A 14,980-nucleotide genomic window follows, 5' to 3' on the forward strand; every position below is an offset into this window, starting at 1 on the left:
TTGTACTTTTTCCATTAAGAAAAGGTTTTTTTTTTCAAAATTTCAAAAACAAATTACGTCATATAGAAATAACTAATGTTGTTAATATGTGTACAAAGTTTCAAATTGATCGATTCAATGGTTAAAATGCTAGAGTGTACACCAGTTTTAAAAATTTAGTTTTGAGATAAACGCGTTTAAACTTTTAAATGCTAAAAAACAAATGATAATAAGTACTTACGGATCAATCAGCTATACCAGGCCAATATAATGGTTCGTCACTCTCTTCGTAAAAAAGATTTTGTACTATCAGGGCTTTTTTCTTGCTATTCGAGACTCCTTGGACGATGAAAGGCTGCGTCGGTTCTGTTGATCCATTCTTTTCTGATCGCTGTTTTCTGCGAATTTTTTGACAATACATCCAATTTGCAGTTCTAATGAATATATAGTCCTTAAAATGGATGATTAGCCTTTATTAAATAATCCTGCAGCTGAATAAGCTGCAATTTCCACTGTTTTAAGGCCAGAATGTAAGTGCTTTGGTGCAAGACGCCAAATGGTAAAGTTGAAGATTTCATTTGCATTTTGTGTGTGACCACCCAAGCGCCTCTCCAATAATTCAGTTTTCATTAGGTTCTCTTATATTGACAAAATATGTTTCTGTATGTCAGGATGCAGTGGTTCAGGGTGGTTTGGTAGCTCATCATTTACTACAGCTTCGGTTTTTTTTCCACTTGCACCAGCCGTCGGATCCAGCTGGGAAATATTCGTGCTTTGGATTCTCGTTTGTAGAACACATATGGTAATATGTAGCTAAAATTGCTTTTTTCATATCTTCTACGCTATGAAGATTTCTTCTAATTGCAAGACCATAATATGTATTAAATTTTTTTATTAAAGAATCCGTCAATTTTCCTTTGTCACCAAGCTTGTATTCTTTTTTTACGTTCCTATGTCAGGTTCCCATTCTTTTCGCGACATGGCTGATGCATTCACTTTTAATTACCGGAAAATTATCACTATATGAATTTGCATCTAAAATAGCCTTAAATGCCTTGGAGTTGCCATCGCCAATATAATTGTCATATTTTACACTAAACTTTTCTTCGGAGGCCAGGAACATTTCTGTTATTGAAGCAACTTCCCTCTTTCCTGCGGAACCCTTGTGATTTTTCATACACTCCTCTGCGTGTTGCTCAGCCCATTTATTATATTCTTCAGCACTTACTCTTTTCCAATGGGTACACGCGTGACAATAACTGCTTTTCACTAGTAAATCTATTACTTTCCCAGAGTAATAGCCTATAAGCACCGTTACTCCGTAAAGCGATTTGAAGCAGTGTTTTTTCTAAGATCCAGCCCCAGATACATTTAGTTCGCCGACAAAATTCCGATAGACAAAATGCCAAAAAAATTATTAATAATAATTTTTTGGCATTTTATCTTTCGGAATTTTGTCGGCGAACCGATACTTTTAAATTCAATACTGATCGCTCGTGCTTTTTTTTTCTCTTCGACGGCTTTCTGAGTGCACCATGCAAATACGGATTTTGTACTGTCGTCTATGTGTTTAATGATATTATTATATGTACTCTCTCTAAGACCTTCACACCAACCCATTAAGCTACAAAATAAATTTAATCCGTCGTTACTAACACCTAACATACGCATTACAAATACGATTCTTCGGTTTACTTCGTAACCAGTATTTATTAGTCGTTCAGAATTTATATCTCGGCGGCTACAGTGGCATAAAACAACAAGCTTAAAACCGAGACCTCTATTTGCACTCTCCTGAAATGTAACCTTCTTTTTACGCTCTCGGCAAATCAAGAAATCCGAAAGTGCTGTGAATACAGTGCAAACTTCAATTAGCCAATATGCGTGCATACAATTCCATGGTACATCGTCGTAACTTGCTTTGGAAAGTATTCGAGTGCTTCTACTAGTACTGGCCTCCGAAGGCTCGCTTTCTTTTTGAGATTCTTTTGATGGATGTGGTGCTTTTCTTTTTCGTGGCCTCGAATGCCGATACGACAACTTCCTTTCGCCTTTTAGATATGAAGACATCTTCAAACGTAATAAACACAATCAACCCGAATTAACAAAATGTGAGGTAAATGTTCTGCACAGCTCGAATCTCGAAACTCGAAAAATAATAGCACTGCCTCTATTCCAATCTAAATATTTCTTTTTCTTTTTTCTGTCTGTGCACCCACTATTTAAACTAAAGAATTATAGAAGAAGGGTCGCTGATACCCCTTTACTCGCTTAATTTTACTATCGACCTCTCTCTGAAATCCAAGCGGTGGTGTGCCTTGTTCAAAAAACTGTAACTTTTTAAGTTTTTCGAATTTCACTTCGAAATTTTTGAAAAAGATTTTAGAAATGTAGTTCTATTACTAAAGAAAAAAAAATTTCGAGTTTTTCAAAACACTAATTGTATTTCCTCCCTTAATCCAATCAATAGTCAGGATCGATCCTTGTTCCAATCCGTTCCGGAGTTCTGCACGAAACTGGATTGGCAGTACTGCTTGAAATTGAGGTGGTATTGCTGTCTCTGGTGGCGCGGATTTTGAACGCCGGTGAGTGTCGGCACCAGTGATGCCAGAATCAAGCCCTCAGCAACCAAAATGAAGTTGGTCGTTAGCCAGCAGCAGTATAGAAAATTTAAAGGGAAGGGGTACAAACACAGCTATGCCTGGTCAGCATAGGTGTGATTTGGACTTCGGGCAACTTCGGCTTTAGAAGAAGAGCGTCTACCGCTAAACGACACATTTTTACGAGTTATCTGTGTGAAATGACGTAACATGCGGGAGCGAGAATGAAAGATGTTGATTCACGGACTTCGGTGTCTCTCTTAAATGCTGCGTTTACCCAAAAACTCGAAGTAAATCGAAATCCTTTGCCTAAATTAATTTTTAATTTTTATAAAATGCTTACATGTAGCCATTAACGGAATCCCTCAAGCCCTCTGTAGCCAACATTACGCAACGAAAAACGAAGGAGAATTGTCCAGCGATATTTTTCGACCGATTTCAAAGTTTTTGGGCTTGTTGGAATCGTTAGGACTCACACCTTGTCATAAATAAAGCCGTATTTTCCAAAAAACGTAAAAAAAATAAAATTGTTTAAAAATTCGCATTAATAATATTTAAACGCAAAACAAATTGAAAAATCGGGATTCTTTATGACGAGGTGCCAGACCTAACGATTCCAACAAGCCCAAAAACATTGAAATCTGTTGAGAAATAGAGCCGTACCATTGTCCGGCGTTTCTGAGGTGGACGAAAACCAAAAATTTTTAGGAAGGAAGCTAGGCTTCCGCCCCTCTTGTGGCTCACGTTGACGTGTTCCCCCATTCCAGCATCGAAATTTACTGCGAAGCTTTCCTCTCATATTTACGCTATTCCCCTATCTGTAGCTATACATATATAAATACCGCTAAAATAATGTTGAGAACATTTTATTTCGCCGATATAATGAAATTGATAAAAAAAGCAATTATCATTTTGAAATAAAATTGTAGAAATGGAGATTTCATAATGCTTGAAATATAAGGCATACGGCAAAATGCGGAACAGTTGTACTGGCGTATTTCTCAATAGAATTTGATGAGACTAGTTATAACTAAAGCCATTCTTCATGTAGATTGTGCTAAAGAACTCGCATTTTCGATAAAGTTTATAGTTTTCCAGTTATGAACGATTGAAGATGGACGTGCGCAACAGCTGATCTACGAGAGAGATGAAATATGTATTTGTGCGCCGTGCAACTTCAGTCGTTCATAGCTGAAAAACTATAAGCTTTATCGAAAATGCGAGCTCTTTAGGACAATCTACATGAAGAATGGCTTTAGTTATAACTAGTCTCATCAAATTCTATTGAGAAATACGCCAGTACAACTGTTCCGCATTTTGCCGTATGCCTTATATTTCAAGCATTATGAAATCTCCATTTCTACAATTTTATTTCAAAATGATAATTGCTTTTTTATCAATTTCATTATATCGGCGAAATGAAATGTTCTCAACATTATTTTAGCGGTATTTATATATGTATAGCTACAGATTGGGGAATAGCGTAAATATGAGAGGAAAGCTTCGCAGTAAGTTTCGATGCTGGAATGGGGGAACACGTCAGCGTGAGCCACAAGAGGGGCGGAAGCCTAGCTTCCTTCCTAAAAATTTTTGGTTTTCGTCCACCTCAGAAACGCGGGACAATGGTACGGCTCTATTTCTCAACAGATTTCAATGTTTTTGGGCTTGTTGGAATCGTTAGATCTGGCACCTCGTCATAAAGAATCCCGATTTTTCAATTTGTTTTGCGTTTAAATATTATTAATGCGAATTTTTAAACAATTTTATTTATTTTACGTTTTTTGGAAAATACGGCTTTATTTATGACAAGGTGCGAGTCCTAACGATTCCAACACGCCCAAAAACATTGAAATCGGTCGAAAAATATCGCTGGACTATTCTCCTTCGTTTTTCGTTCCATAATGTTGGCTACAGAAGGCTTGAGGGATCCCGTTAATTAACTATATTTGGTAATAAATACAAACAATGTGTTCTTATTGTATCAAATAATGAGTTGAGGTATAATAGATTCAATGTTTTTATATTAATCTGATAACAAATGCATTTGTTATTTATTATTGAGTTCAATAAGTTAATGGTTATTAAAAAAAATTCCTTTTAATGAAAGAATAAAAAAAGTTGAAATTTTGCCAAGACTAGAACCTGAGTCTGCCACGAGATAAACGGCAGCCTTACCACCTGCGCTACAGCGCTCATTTAGTGACTCAAAAGCAAAACAACCTTTTAAAGCCTACTATATTTTTTTCATTAACTCGTCATAATCGATCAAGAATTAGCTGCTTTAATATATACATTTATTTACACAGCATTAATACAGTAAATTTATTAGGTTTTCAATTTAAAGCATACATTTTGCATGAAGATACGATAGTTTAAGAGTAACCATGCAGTACTCTATATACAAAACTATTCACTAGCTCAACTATCATAAATTACTCGATTGCACGTAACATATATTATAATATTACTTAATTAACTTATGACAATGGAGGATATGAATACTTTTGTATTTAGAGTACTGTATGGTTACTCTTAAAACATTTTAACTTTATACATAATATATGTTTCAAATTAAAATCATAATAAATTTAGTGCAATGATCGTGTGTAAATAAATGTATTTATTAATGCAGCTAATTCTTGATTGTTTATGACTAATTAATGAAAGAAATGTAGTGTCTTTAAGAGGCTGTTTTGCTTTTGGGTCACTAAATGTGCGCTGTATCACAGGTGGTAAGGCTGCCGTTTATCTCGTGGCAGGCTCAGGTTCTAGTCTTGGCAAAGTTCCAAATTTTTTCATTCTTTCATTAAAAGGATTTTTTTTTAATAACCATTAACTTATTGAACTCAATAATAAATAACAAGTGCATTTGTTAGCAGATTAATATAATAACATTGAGTCTATTATACCTCACACACACAACTCATTATATATTACAATAAGAACGTATTGTTTGTATTTATTACCAAATATAGTTAATTAATGGGTACATATAAGAATTTTATATAAATTAAAAACTAATTTAGGCAAAGGATTTCGATTTACTTCGAGTTTTTGGGTAAACGCAGCATTTAAGAGAGACACCGAAGTCCGTGAATCAACATCGTTCATTTTCGCTCCCGCATGTTACGTCATTTCACACAGATAACTCGTAAAAATGTGTTGTTTAGCGGTAGACGCTCTTCTTCTAAAGCCGAAGTTGCCCGAAGTCCAAATCACACCTATGCTGACCAGGCATAGCTGTGTTTGTACCCCTTCCCTTTAAATTTTCTATACTGTTGCTGGCTAACAACTAACTTCATTTTCGTTGTTGAGGGCTTGATTCTGGCATCACTGGTCGGCGCTGCTAGCGCCGGAGAAATAATTCTAGGACGAAACAGGGACGGAACAGCGGAGGAAGATATGTACAAGGAATAATTTTACACATGCATGCATCCATACTCTCATTCCTAAACCATTTACTCTTCCTCCGTGCGCGGCCATTAAAATACTCTAATTTAGAGAACTACATGACCGACACACGGAAGATTGTTCTCTCTCATACTCTTAGTTTAAAAACGGGACGTTAATATTTACAATGATGGGTCAGGCGCGATCTCACCGCCTTGATGTTACGCCGTCGTACTCTGTACGCAACTTAAATAAGTCGGATTAATATGCTTTAGTTCCGATAGAGGAAAAGTATTGTGGCACCAGATCAAGCAAGGGGCAATAAGGAGAGGGATTACTCTTCGTAACGGTTTGGAACGTTGCAATATATATATAGTAACCGATTGATCCGAAATACGGGCCAAAATAACTCGAAAACACAAAAGTCCGAGGACACAATCATTTTATTGTTAATTCTTCTACAAAATCTCGGGAAAAGAAACCTCCCGCGATGTTCTAGCACACTTATTATGCGATATATTAATTATTTTAAACTATCGGCGGGGGAAAACTATATGGGAAAAATCGATAGGGGCGAAAGGGAGGTAAAAGGGATTTAGGATGTAACGGGAATGGGAACCCAAGTTCGCGACTCCGGTGACGAATTTCGATGGTCCCACACCGAAAACTCCACTCTTGAACTCCACAATAACTCCGAAATATAAGATTGAGAAGTGAATTCCAGTAGTCGGCACTCTTAGGAATTTCGGCGACAACCCAGTCTCCGTACAAAATGTTTCACGTACTATACTAGTTGAGAGCAAAAAAAGGTGTAGTCCACTTTGACATTTATTCCTCTATCCTCTCGTCTCGTTCCTCTAGTTCGACAGGTGCATCATAAGGGCAAGGCGCTGGACTGGGACCTAGGGACCAATCATCAATTACGTATTGATCCGCAAATCCGTGCGGTCCCTAGACTCCCTTTTTCATATCTGCTATCAGGCCTTTTAAAGGGGTTCTGAATATCGACATTACAGAGCGAAATTTGCGCCAAACGAAATGGCCTCATTTCTTAACCAATTTTAACGTTTATACACCTTTTTGAAAACGCCAGAAGATTATCTAGCGATCTTCGTTGGCAGATTTTTAGAAAAATTAAAAATTAAAAAAAAAGTGAACTTTAAAAAATTGGACAACGAAGATCGCTAGATAATCTTCTGGCGTTTCCAAAAAGATGAATAAACGTTAAAATCGGTTAACCCTTTGAGTGCTGATTAAATTTGGATATGCGACCCCAGAGACTGAAAAGGTTTTTTGGAAAATAATGAATTTCTAGTCTAATACTGACACGAAAGTAAAATTTTGTATCCGAAAATCCTAACAAAGGCGTCAAAAGGGCCATGACGCCATTTGGCGTCATCAGCACTCAAAGGGTTAAGAAATGAGGCCGTTTCGTTTGGCGCAAATTTCGCTCGGTAATGTCGATATACAGATTCGCCTTAACGGGCTAGCTGCATGCCTGCGTTGTAGGTCTGCGTGGTCTTCTATAGCAGCAGACGACGGAACGGCTCCTGGACGAGATAGTCGGGCGGTGTAGTGTCGGTAGTGGCGATGCTGTAGCGTGAGTATTATAGGAAACGGGACTTGAGGCGCGATACTCGCGCGACAAGGGGAATCGCTGCTAGGTGCGTCAGGCGTTAGCGCGGTGAGGGAAACGGTAGGGGCATCGCGGTTAGACACCTCAAGCGTCAGTGTGGTAAAGGGAATGGTATGGGCATCGCGGCTAGGCGCGTCGAGCTTCAGCGCGGTAAAGGGAGCGGTAGGGAATTCGGGTAAACATATGAGGACAGAGGAACGAGTGCGAGAAGGAAGAACTTATGTAATTCAGCAGGGGAGCAATAAGGATGGGAAAATAACAGTTTTCAAGCTCAGATCGGAGCAGAGGACCGTTTCTTACAACTAAATATCATCGCGAGTTATTGCAGAATATTATATTTTATTCTAACTACGCTACAAACTATAAACATTCGCTCAATCCTCAGCCATACCATTTCCTAAAAACATGCACTCTCCTTCCGTGGACGACAATTACAATATCCCTTCAGCGGGTAATTACATTGCTCCGTCGCACGAAAGGTTCATCATTCTACATTCACACACTCACATGTGCACACTAGTGGGACGCGGGATACACTAAGGGGGAAAGCTGCATATACCAAATTTCTGTAACATGATTTCAACACACGTTATAATATATGGGTCTTCAAAAAATCCCGGACCGGTTGATTAACTTGAAAAGTAAATGTTACACAAAAAAATGTTTGAAATAAAAGTTGTAGGAAATTGCATTGGCTTTCCGACTGTGACCTCGATCGCAACTTGACCTTGACCTTCAATGTCATTTGAAGGTCAAGTTCATTTTTTTAAATAGCAACCCACAATTTTGACACCGGAAAAGAAAAGAGCAGAAAATTTTACGTCCAAATACGTTGTTTAACATCTGAAAATTTTGACCTCTGTATGCCAGATAAAGCTGAAAGAGTAACCGGTTGGACATCTTAAAAAGTAGATGTTACACAAAAAATGGTTGAGACAAAAGTCGTAGCAAATTTCGTTTGCTATCCAACCATAACCTCGTTCGTGACATGGACCTTCAAGGTCATCTGAAGGTCAAGTCCATTTTTTTAAATGGCAACAAAATTGTATTTATCCCAGCCAACTAAGGCAAATGGTGTAATGCCAAGCTAATGAAGGTGAGATATGAGAGTTTATCATAGTCAGTTATGGCACTGTTCAATCAATAGTCGAATATTTATCATTTCTTTCTTATTGTAGCAAATGCTTAAAGTTTCCACCCTCGACTGCTTTGCAATGTGCTATACGGTAATAAAATTCTTCTACAGCTTTACGTATTATGTCTTTATTAATAGTAATAATATTATCCATTATTTTGTGCTAGATATCATTGAGGTCCGCTGGTTTCGTTTGATATGCCTTATCTTGAAGATAACCCCACAAAAAATAATCAAGCTGAGTAAGGCCAGGAGTAGACAAGCTAGGCCGGTTTTGGTCCCCCTCACTCCTGTCCACTCGGATCAGCCTGGTTGCGAGGTAGTGGGGGGAGTCAAGAAATGCTAAGTGGTGGTGGGGGAAATCGGAGGCTCCACGTGAGCTCGCAGCAAGTAGAGGCGAGACGGTTGCGGGGGGTGCGTGAGGATACTTGCAGCCTTTGACGTCACACCCCCACTCGTCTGACGTCAGGTCCCAGTCGGTAAAAGCAGTTTCCTAGATGGTAAAACAGATTCTCCCAGCGTTGTTTTTTTCGCTCGCGTAACCTTGAATCTTTGCAGCATGTTACTGACCTCGCTGAACCCCCTTTACCTTAAATGTAGCTGAGTGTGTTGCTTTTCTTCCATAGCTCAGCAATTTTTAAACTAATATATAATAGCATTTGAAAATATTTGATTTATTCATTGTGTGCTTGGGGTGCAACTTTCTGTCCAGTACTTTCTCTCGAGTAAATAAATCGGTTGAGAGAGCAGGGACAACAGTTTAACACAATTTGTCCAAAAAAATCCTGAAGATTGAAACGGTGGCTCTAACATTTTTGGATTTTCAAGGTTTTCGATTGAAAAATAAAATAATAATGATGTGATGGTGAAGGATTGGTATGAATTTTAGGAAGAAATAAATATTATACAATTATTAATTTAAAAATAATATAATTAAGATAATGTATAAAAAGAAAATTGTTCATTGTTCTTGACATGTAAGCATATGACACTAGAATTGTGGATATAGACAGCAAAGATTCTACTGTAATATTCTGTCCACACAGCGTATGTCTCATTTTGCCTAAAGAGTGTATTCCTCCTTTCACTATGATGCTGACACTCAGCTCTCAAATAGCAACAGAATCTATGATTAAAGATAATTATTTATTATTAGTCTTGATCTTTTATTTTTTCATGCAGTACATAATGTTAGGAATGTTTAAACTTTTATTAATTCTTACCGATGGATGGTTGCTGTTAAATACACTCACGATCCCTATATTCACATCGGCTGCATATTGCGCAACCGTAACATTAGCAGCCGACGTGCCAGCGCCTGATTTGGAGTGAGGACAGTAACAGGGGTTGTGCAGGAGCCTCCGACAGCTGATTTGTCACCTGCGGTACAAACCGGAATGGTTTAACAGCCGCAATAGGTGTCCCTTGGTCGACTAAATTCTTTTTATTTGGTAGGACAACTTCTCTTTTTTCGAAACCCATTTTTTCACAATGCTCACTGCTACTTTTTATTTTAATGCAAACAGATCGGAGGTAGAAGCAAACTTTAATGAGCAGTCTGGAACTACTCAGATTTTTATAACATCTCCAACACCAGCTATCTTAATAAGAAACGCCCTTTCAACGACAGTGTTGAGGGTGCTTATACGTGTCATTTAATGAAATTACACCCCAAGTTTAGATAAACAAACACATATCATCATCTCACTAAGCAATGAAATTAAAATCTTCGTGAGAATGCATGTAATAAAGATTCAAGAGAGAAGCATGCTTCAGATATACAAATATCTTTGTGGTATTAATTTCAGCACGAGACGAAAATTATGAACCTCGAATTACGCTCCACGCTAGAGCTTACTATATAAAAATATGTCTAGATATGAATTTGAGAACTGCAGCAAGATCATATCCTTTTTAAAAAATTTTAATGTATATTTTGGATTTTTATTCAGAAGATAGATCCTTACAGATATATTGATCGCTAACACATTGAAGATCATCTCCTCTTTTCTTAAAATGAGAATGTGCTTGAATGATTCATGCATAATCTTTTAATAGAGTCATAATTTGATTAATCAGCAGTATATCATCTTACTAATCAGTGTTAATGACACCTTAAAGATCTGCACACGTTTCCAACAAAAAATTTCTTATTCCTTCTATCATTGAATTTTACCCCCTCCAACAACAATTTTTCCTATATAAATGAATTCGAATAATATTGAACCAGCTTCAATCTGTTCAAACTTTAGTTAGTGCATCGACCACACAGCTAGTAAGAATCTTCAGATCAGTATTTTAGTTAGTGCATCAACCACAACCAGTAAGAAAATTCAGATCAGTTTATACCTCAATCTCAACTGCTAAAGAAAGGTAGGAATATATTATTCAAATATTGTTTTAATTTTTTCAATATTAATAATAATAGTTTTCTGTAATATAGGGTTTAGATAAAATGGCATTTTTATCTGGAGTTAATGCATTCGCTTTCATCTCTGAGAAGACATTTGTTAAATTAAACAGTCTCGAGGAAAATAAAGAATATGAAATAATTGAAATGATGAAAATAAAGACTAAATATGGAATGAGGATAATAGCGAAACTATCAACGGAGGATTGGTTTTATCTCCCTGCCCGGATAGTTGCCTTACTCGAATCGCAGGATCAGTTTACGGAGCCGATAAATGCAGCATCAAAAAATATTTTGATCATGAAATATTTAGGTGGGAAATATAATAATTTAGAATTTAAGATTAAACAATAAGTGATTTGTATAATAAATGAGTGAATAAATGCTTTATATATTTATTAAAAAGTGCTTTATTTTTTTCTAACCTTACATATCTAACTTACATTTCTTACAATATTCGTAAGCGGATTATAGTCTATAATTTTATCATGTATAATTAAACAATAGGCTGTAGTATTACTCGGAATATTTTTCCAACACTCAATTTCAATCTTAACATCGACCATGCCTGTTTTAACTGACTCGTTCTAATGTGAACAATCAATCACAAAGAGCGGACCCTATTGCAAGAAGTTTAGGTAATCGAGCATTGGTTTCGACAGTTTTTCTCCAGCATAATATGAGTGGAAAAACTTTACATACATATCATAGAGTACGGAGTAGCGAGATTTCGTGAAATCAGTGTCGAGACGATCGTACGGATAAAATTCAGAATTTAAATAGACTTTAACATCACGTACATCGCAATCGCTAAATTTAAGTACATTCGAGTATTGATCGTTCTTCTTATTTTTTCTAAACGCCAGTATCACGTATCGAGGCTTCTCCAATTGTGTACCTGCTTTGACAGCCCATGTATGTCGCTGTGCTTGAGGTAAAAGGGGATATTCGTAGAGCTCCCAGGAACGAAAAGCCACGGTGAGAATTTTATTCTGCTCGATAATGCGTAGAAATTGTAGTTTGGTAAATTCATTTAAAGTTACGTGAGGCATTCTCCATTGCACTCGGTGCAGTTCAATCCCAGAATCGGTAAACTGATTCGAAGAAAATATTGAATTTATATCATTACGCACTCGTACCAGAACGAGCTCATGGCGTGCATTGATAACGACACGTTTGTAATATTCGCAGAAACCCAACAGCATATGCAGGGGAACGCAAAAGCTGAATGTGTCAGCAACATTTTCACGCTCTTGAGTGGCAACGAACCAGCCAGAATGATGTAGACTCATACTCTCTTCACTGCTTAAAGATATGAGATTCTTCATACTGGTAGTGATACCAACGTTTTTGCACCGATCAATCTCAATACCGTTCAATTCATAACGAATTTCATCGAACAGAAATGCCATGGAATTAGCGTCGAGCATAACTTTATCCGTCAAAGGTGTAGTAGCAGCACGAGTACCTTCAATCAGCTTCCCCTCTATGTAGAGGTAACTACCACTGGGCAAAAGAATCAAATCTTGCTGTTGTATTGGGATACGAATTTCATCGCTATTTCCCAATGATGCATTCGCATACGGATTGTAAGCATGTATTTCCAATTTAGTGATGCGGTTGTCGTACGCAGGCTGTGCGGTAACGTTCAATGGATCCATGATTTCTTTTCTTCACAGTCAGACCCAATGAGTGTAAAAAATCTATATTTTTTCTTGTCAACACTTTTTTGCCACCGATCACGTTGTTCCCTATTTCACTCTGAGCTGATGTATTCAGCTCTGTTGCAGCTAATTGACTGATTGGTTCATCGAGTAATGTTGGTTTATAATCGTCGGTATTCTTATAAATCAACATCTTCTAATGTGTAATCGTATGGTGATTTCCTCCTTTCCAAAATTTACAGGACGATTGTCTTGATCGAGATTACGTAATGTGAGACGATCGATTATCCTTGCAATGACTGGCAAGTAAATGACGTTCTTCGGTGTTTCCGAGATTTTATAGCCTGGTGGAACGCTTGGGAAAAATTCGTGGATGACATGTCGTGGTCTATCGTTCGTATATGCACCAGCGGTAATATTACATTCGATACGTATAATATTTACTTTTAAAACGTTCAAAGGTTCATCCGATTCAGTCCCAGTGTTTGGCAGGATTACGCGGTCCGACGAAAATCCTAGCAGAGAACCAATATTATTAATTTTTGTAAAATCAATAAAATATTTACACATTATTTCACTTTGCAGTGTGGTATTATTGGCACGCAGAATAATAACATTATCATCATACGGTAACTACATCCACATACGCAAGTATTCATTTATCGCACTCAACTCATAACAGCCTGTAGGTATGGTTATTAGTTTATTTTACCAAAGTAAAAATTATTATTCGTCTCATCTACATTGGCGATCGAGTAGAAACTTTGAAAATCTGCGAGTCCCAGTTCATAGTGACCGTCGTCCAGATTGATCGAAGGGAAATAATTTGATTCCAATACATGTCCATGTCCTCAGAGCATAAATGTTAAAGACATTTCGTCTGTTCTCTTAGAAATTTAACACACAACTGACCACAAATGCTCGTATCATACGGCTGATATTGGTCATGATTGTAATAAATTGTACTAAGCGGACCGAAGTACCGTACGAGTTCAGTCGGTGGTTTCAGATTGCCGAAAGAATCTAAATACTTTACAAGATTATTACATTGAATGTAGGCAACCCAGTGAGTGCCTGGACCATTAGAATCATCAAGGTTAACGATTGCACATTCATTAGACAATGGACCGTTTAGCGGTAGACTTGTACGCATAAAGATTCCACGGAAATTTGGTTTATCACGACATATATATATATATATACGTGAGATAATTGAATATTACTTGTAGCACCCGATCTCGGTAGACCGTGTGCATTTACTTTTTTGTTCGCTTCCTTGACATTAATTTTTTTGCTACCCCTCCTTCGCTTCGTTTGTACGGTGCGAGATACAGCCCCCGTCCGCCTCTTTATTTGCTTCTATCATACGATTGTGACGCGGCATTTCTTCCAACTGGTTTTTCGCAGCTTTGGCATCGTTTACAGCTTTCGCTATACCTGATGCTCCACCTGCTAGTGCTCCCACCGCACCTAGCAGTGGGAGCAGAGGCAACAAGCCGCCCCTTTTTTAGGCACTCGAATTTTACGTTTTTTTACAGCACTATTTCCAGTTTTTATCACTGCTACTTTCTTCACCATATCTGTTTGTAATCCTAAACCAAGTTTACGCTTTGCGTTCATAGATGCCCAGACAGCTGTTGCTGCAGCACACACACCCAAGGTTGCGTCACCAGCTATGATACGTTTACGTGCACGTTTTGCGAGCACTTTATCAGCTTGATGACGCTGCGACAGGTCTTTGTGTTGCGAATATGCGATATCGTGTTCTAGACAGGCTTCGTCCAGCTCATTCACACCTTGATCACCGCGTGGTAATCGTTGTTGAAGTCGAGTTCCTGGTCCACAGTAATTGTATCCCGGTAAATGAAGCTCAAACGGTAGTTTGTTTATTGTTTTATTGAGGAATGATCCACGTCCAACGCACGACATGTATAACAATCTTTTATCAACGGTGGTAGTCCATCCACATGAGTAGTATTAGGTAGATTGAAATGTTGTAAACAATAGCGATATTTTGAACCTCAGGATCTGCACGAATGTGCTTGGGTAATTTATTCCAATATCTGTCAATACTGTGTGAAAAGTACTTTAAAAGTACAATTTTCGGTACGTATTCCAATTGATCACTACTTAACTCCTCCAAACTTGTAACATCCAACACAAAAG

The 14,980-nt window shown here is 37.6% G+C and overlaps 1 protein-coding gene and 1 pseudogene across 2 annotated transcripts in view; one reads left to right on the top strand and one right to left on the bottom strand.

The window, feature by feature from the left end:
• Nucleotides 1-14,980, top strand: part of Kap-alpha1 (karyopherin alpha1) — a 183,310-nt gene that overhangs the window by 54,124 nt on the left and 114,206 nt on the right. The gene's annotated exons all lie outside the window — the stretch shown is intronic.
• On the bottom strand, nucleotides 224-2,049 carry LOC136777931 (uncharacterized; annotated as a pseudogene).

This window comes from Prorops nasuta, unplaced genomic scaffold, assembly GCF_024137725.1.
Source record: "Prorops nasuta isolate Cenicafe-Biocafe unplaced genomic scaffold, Cenicafe_Pnas_1.2 PNAS00013, whole genome shotgun sequence".
Taxonomy (NCBI): domain Eukaryota; kingdom Metazoa; phylum Arthropoda; class Insecta; order Hymenoptera; family Bethylidae; genus Prorops; species Prorops nasuta.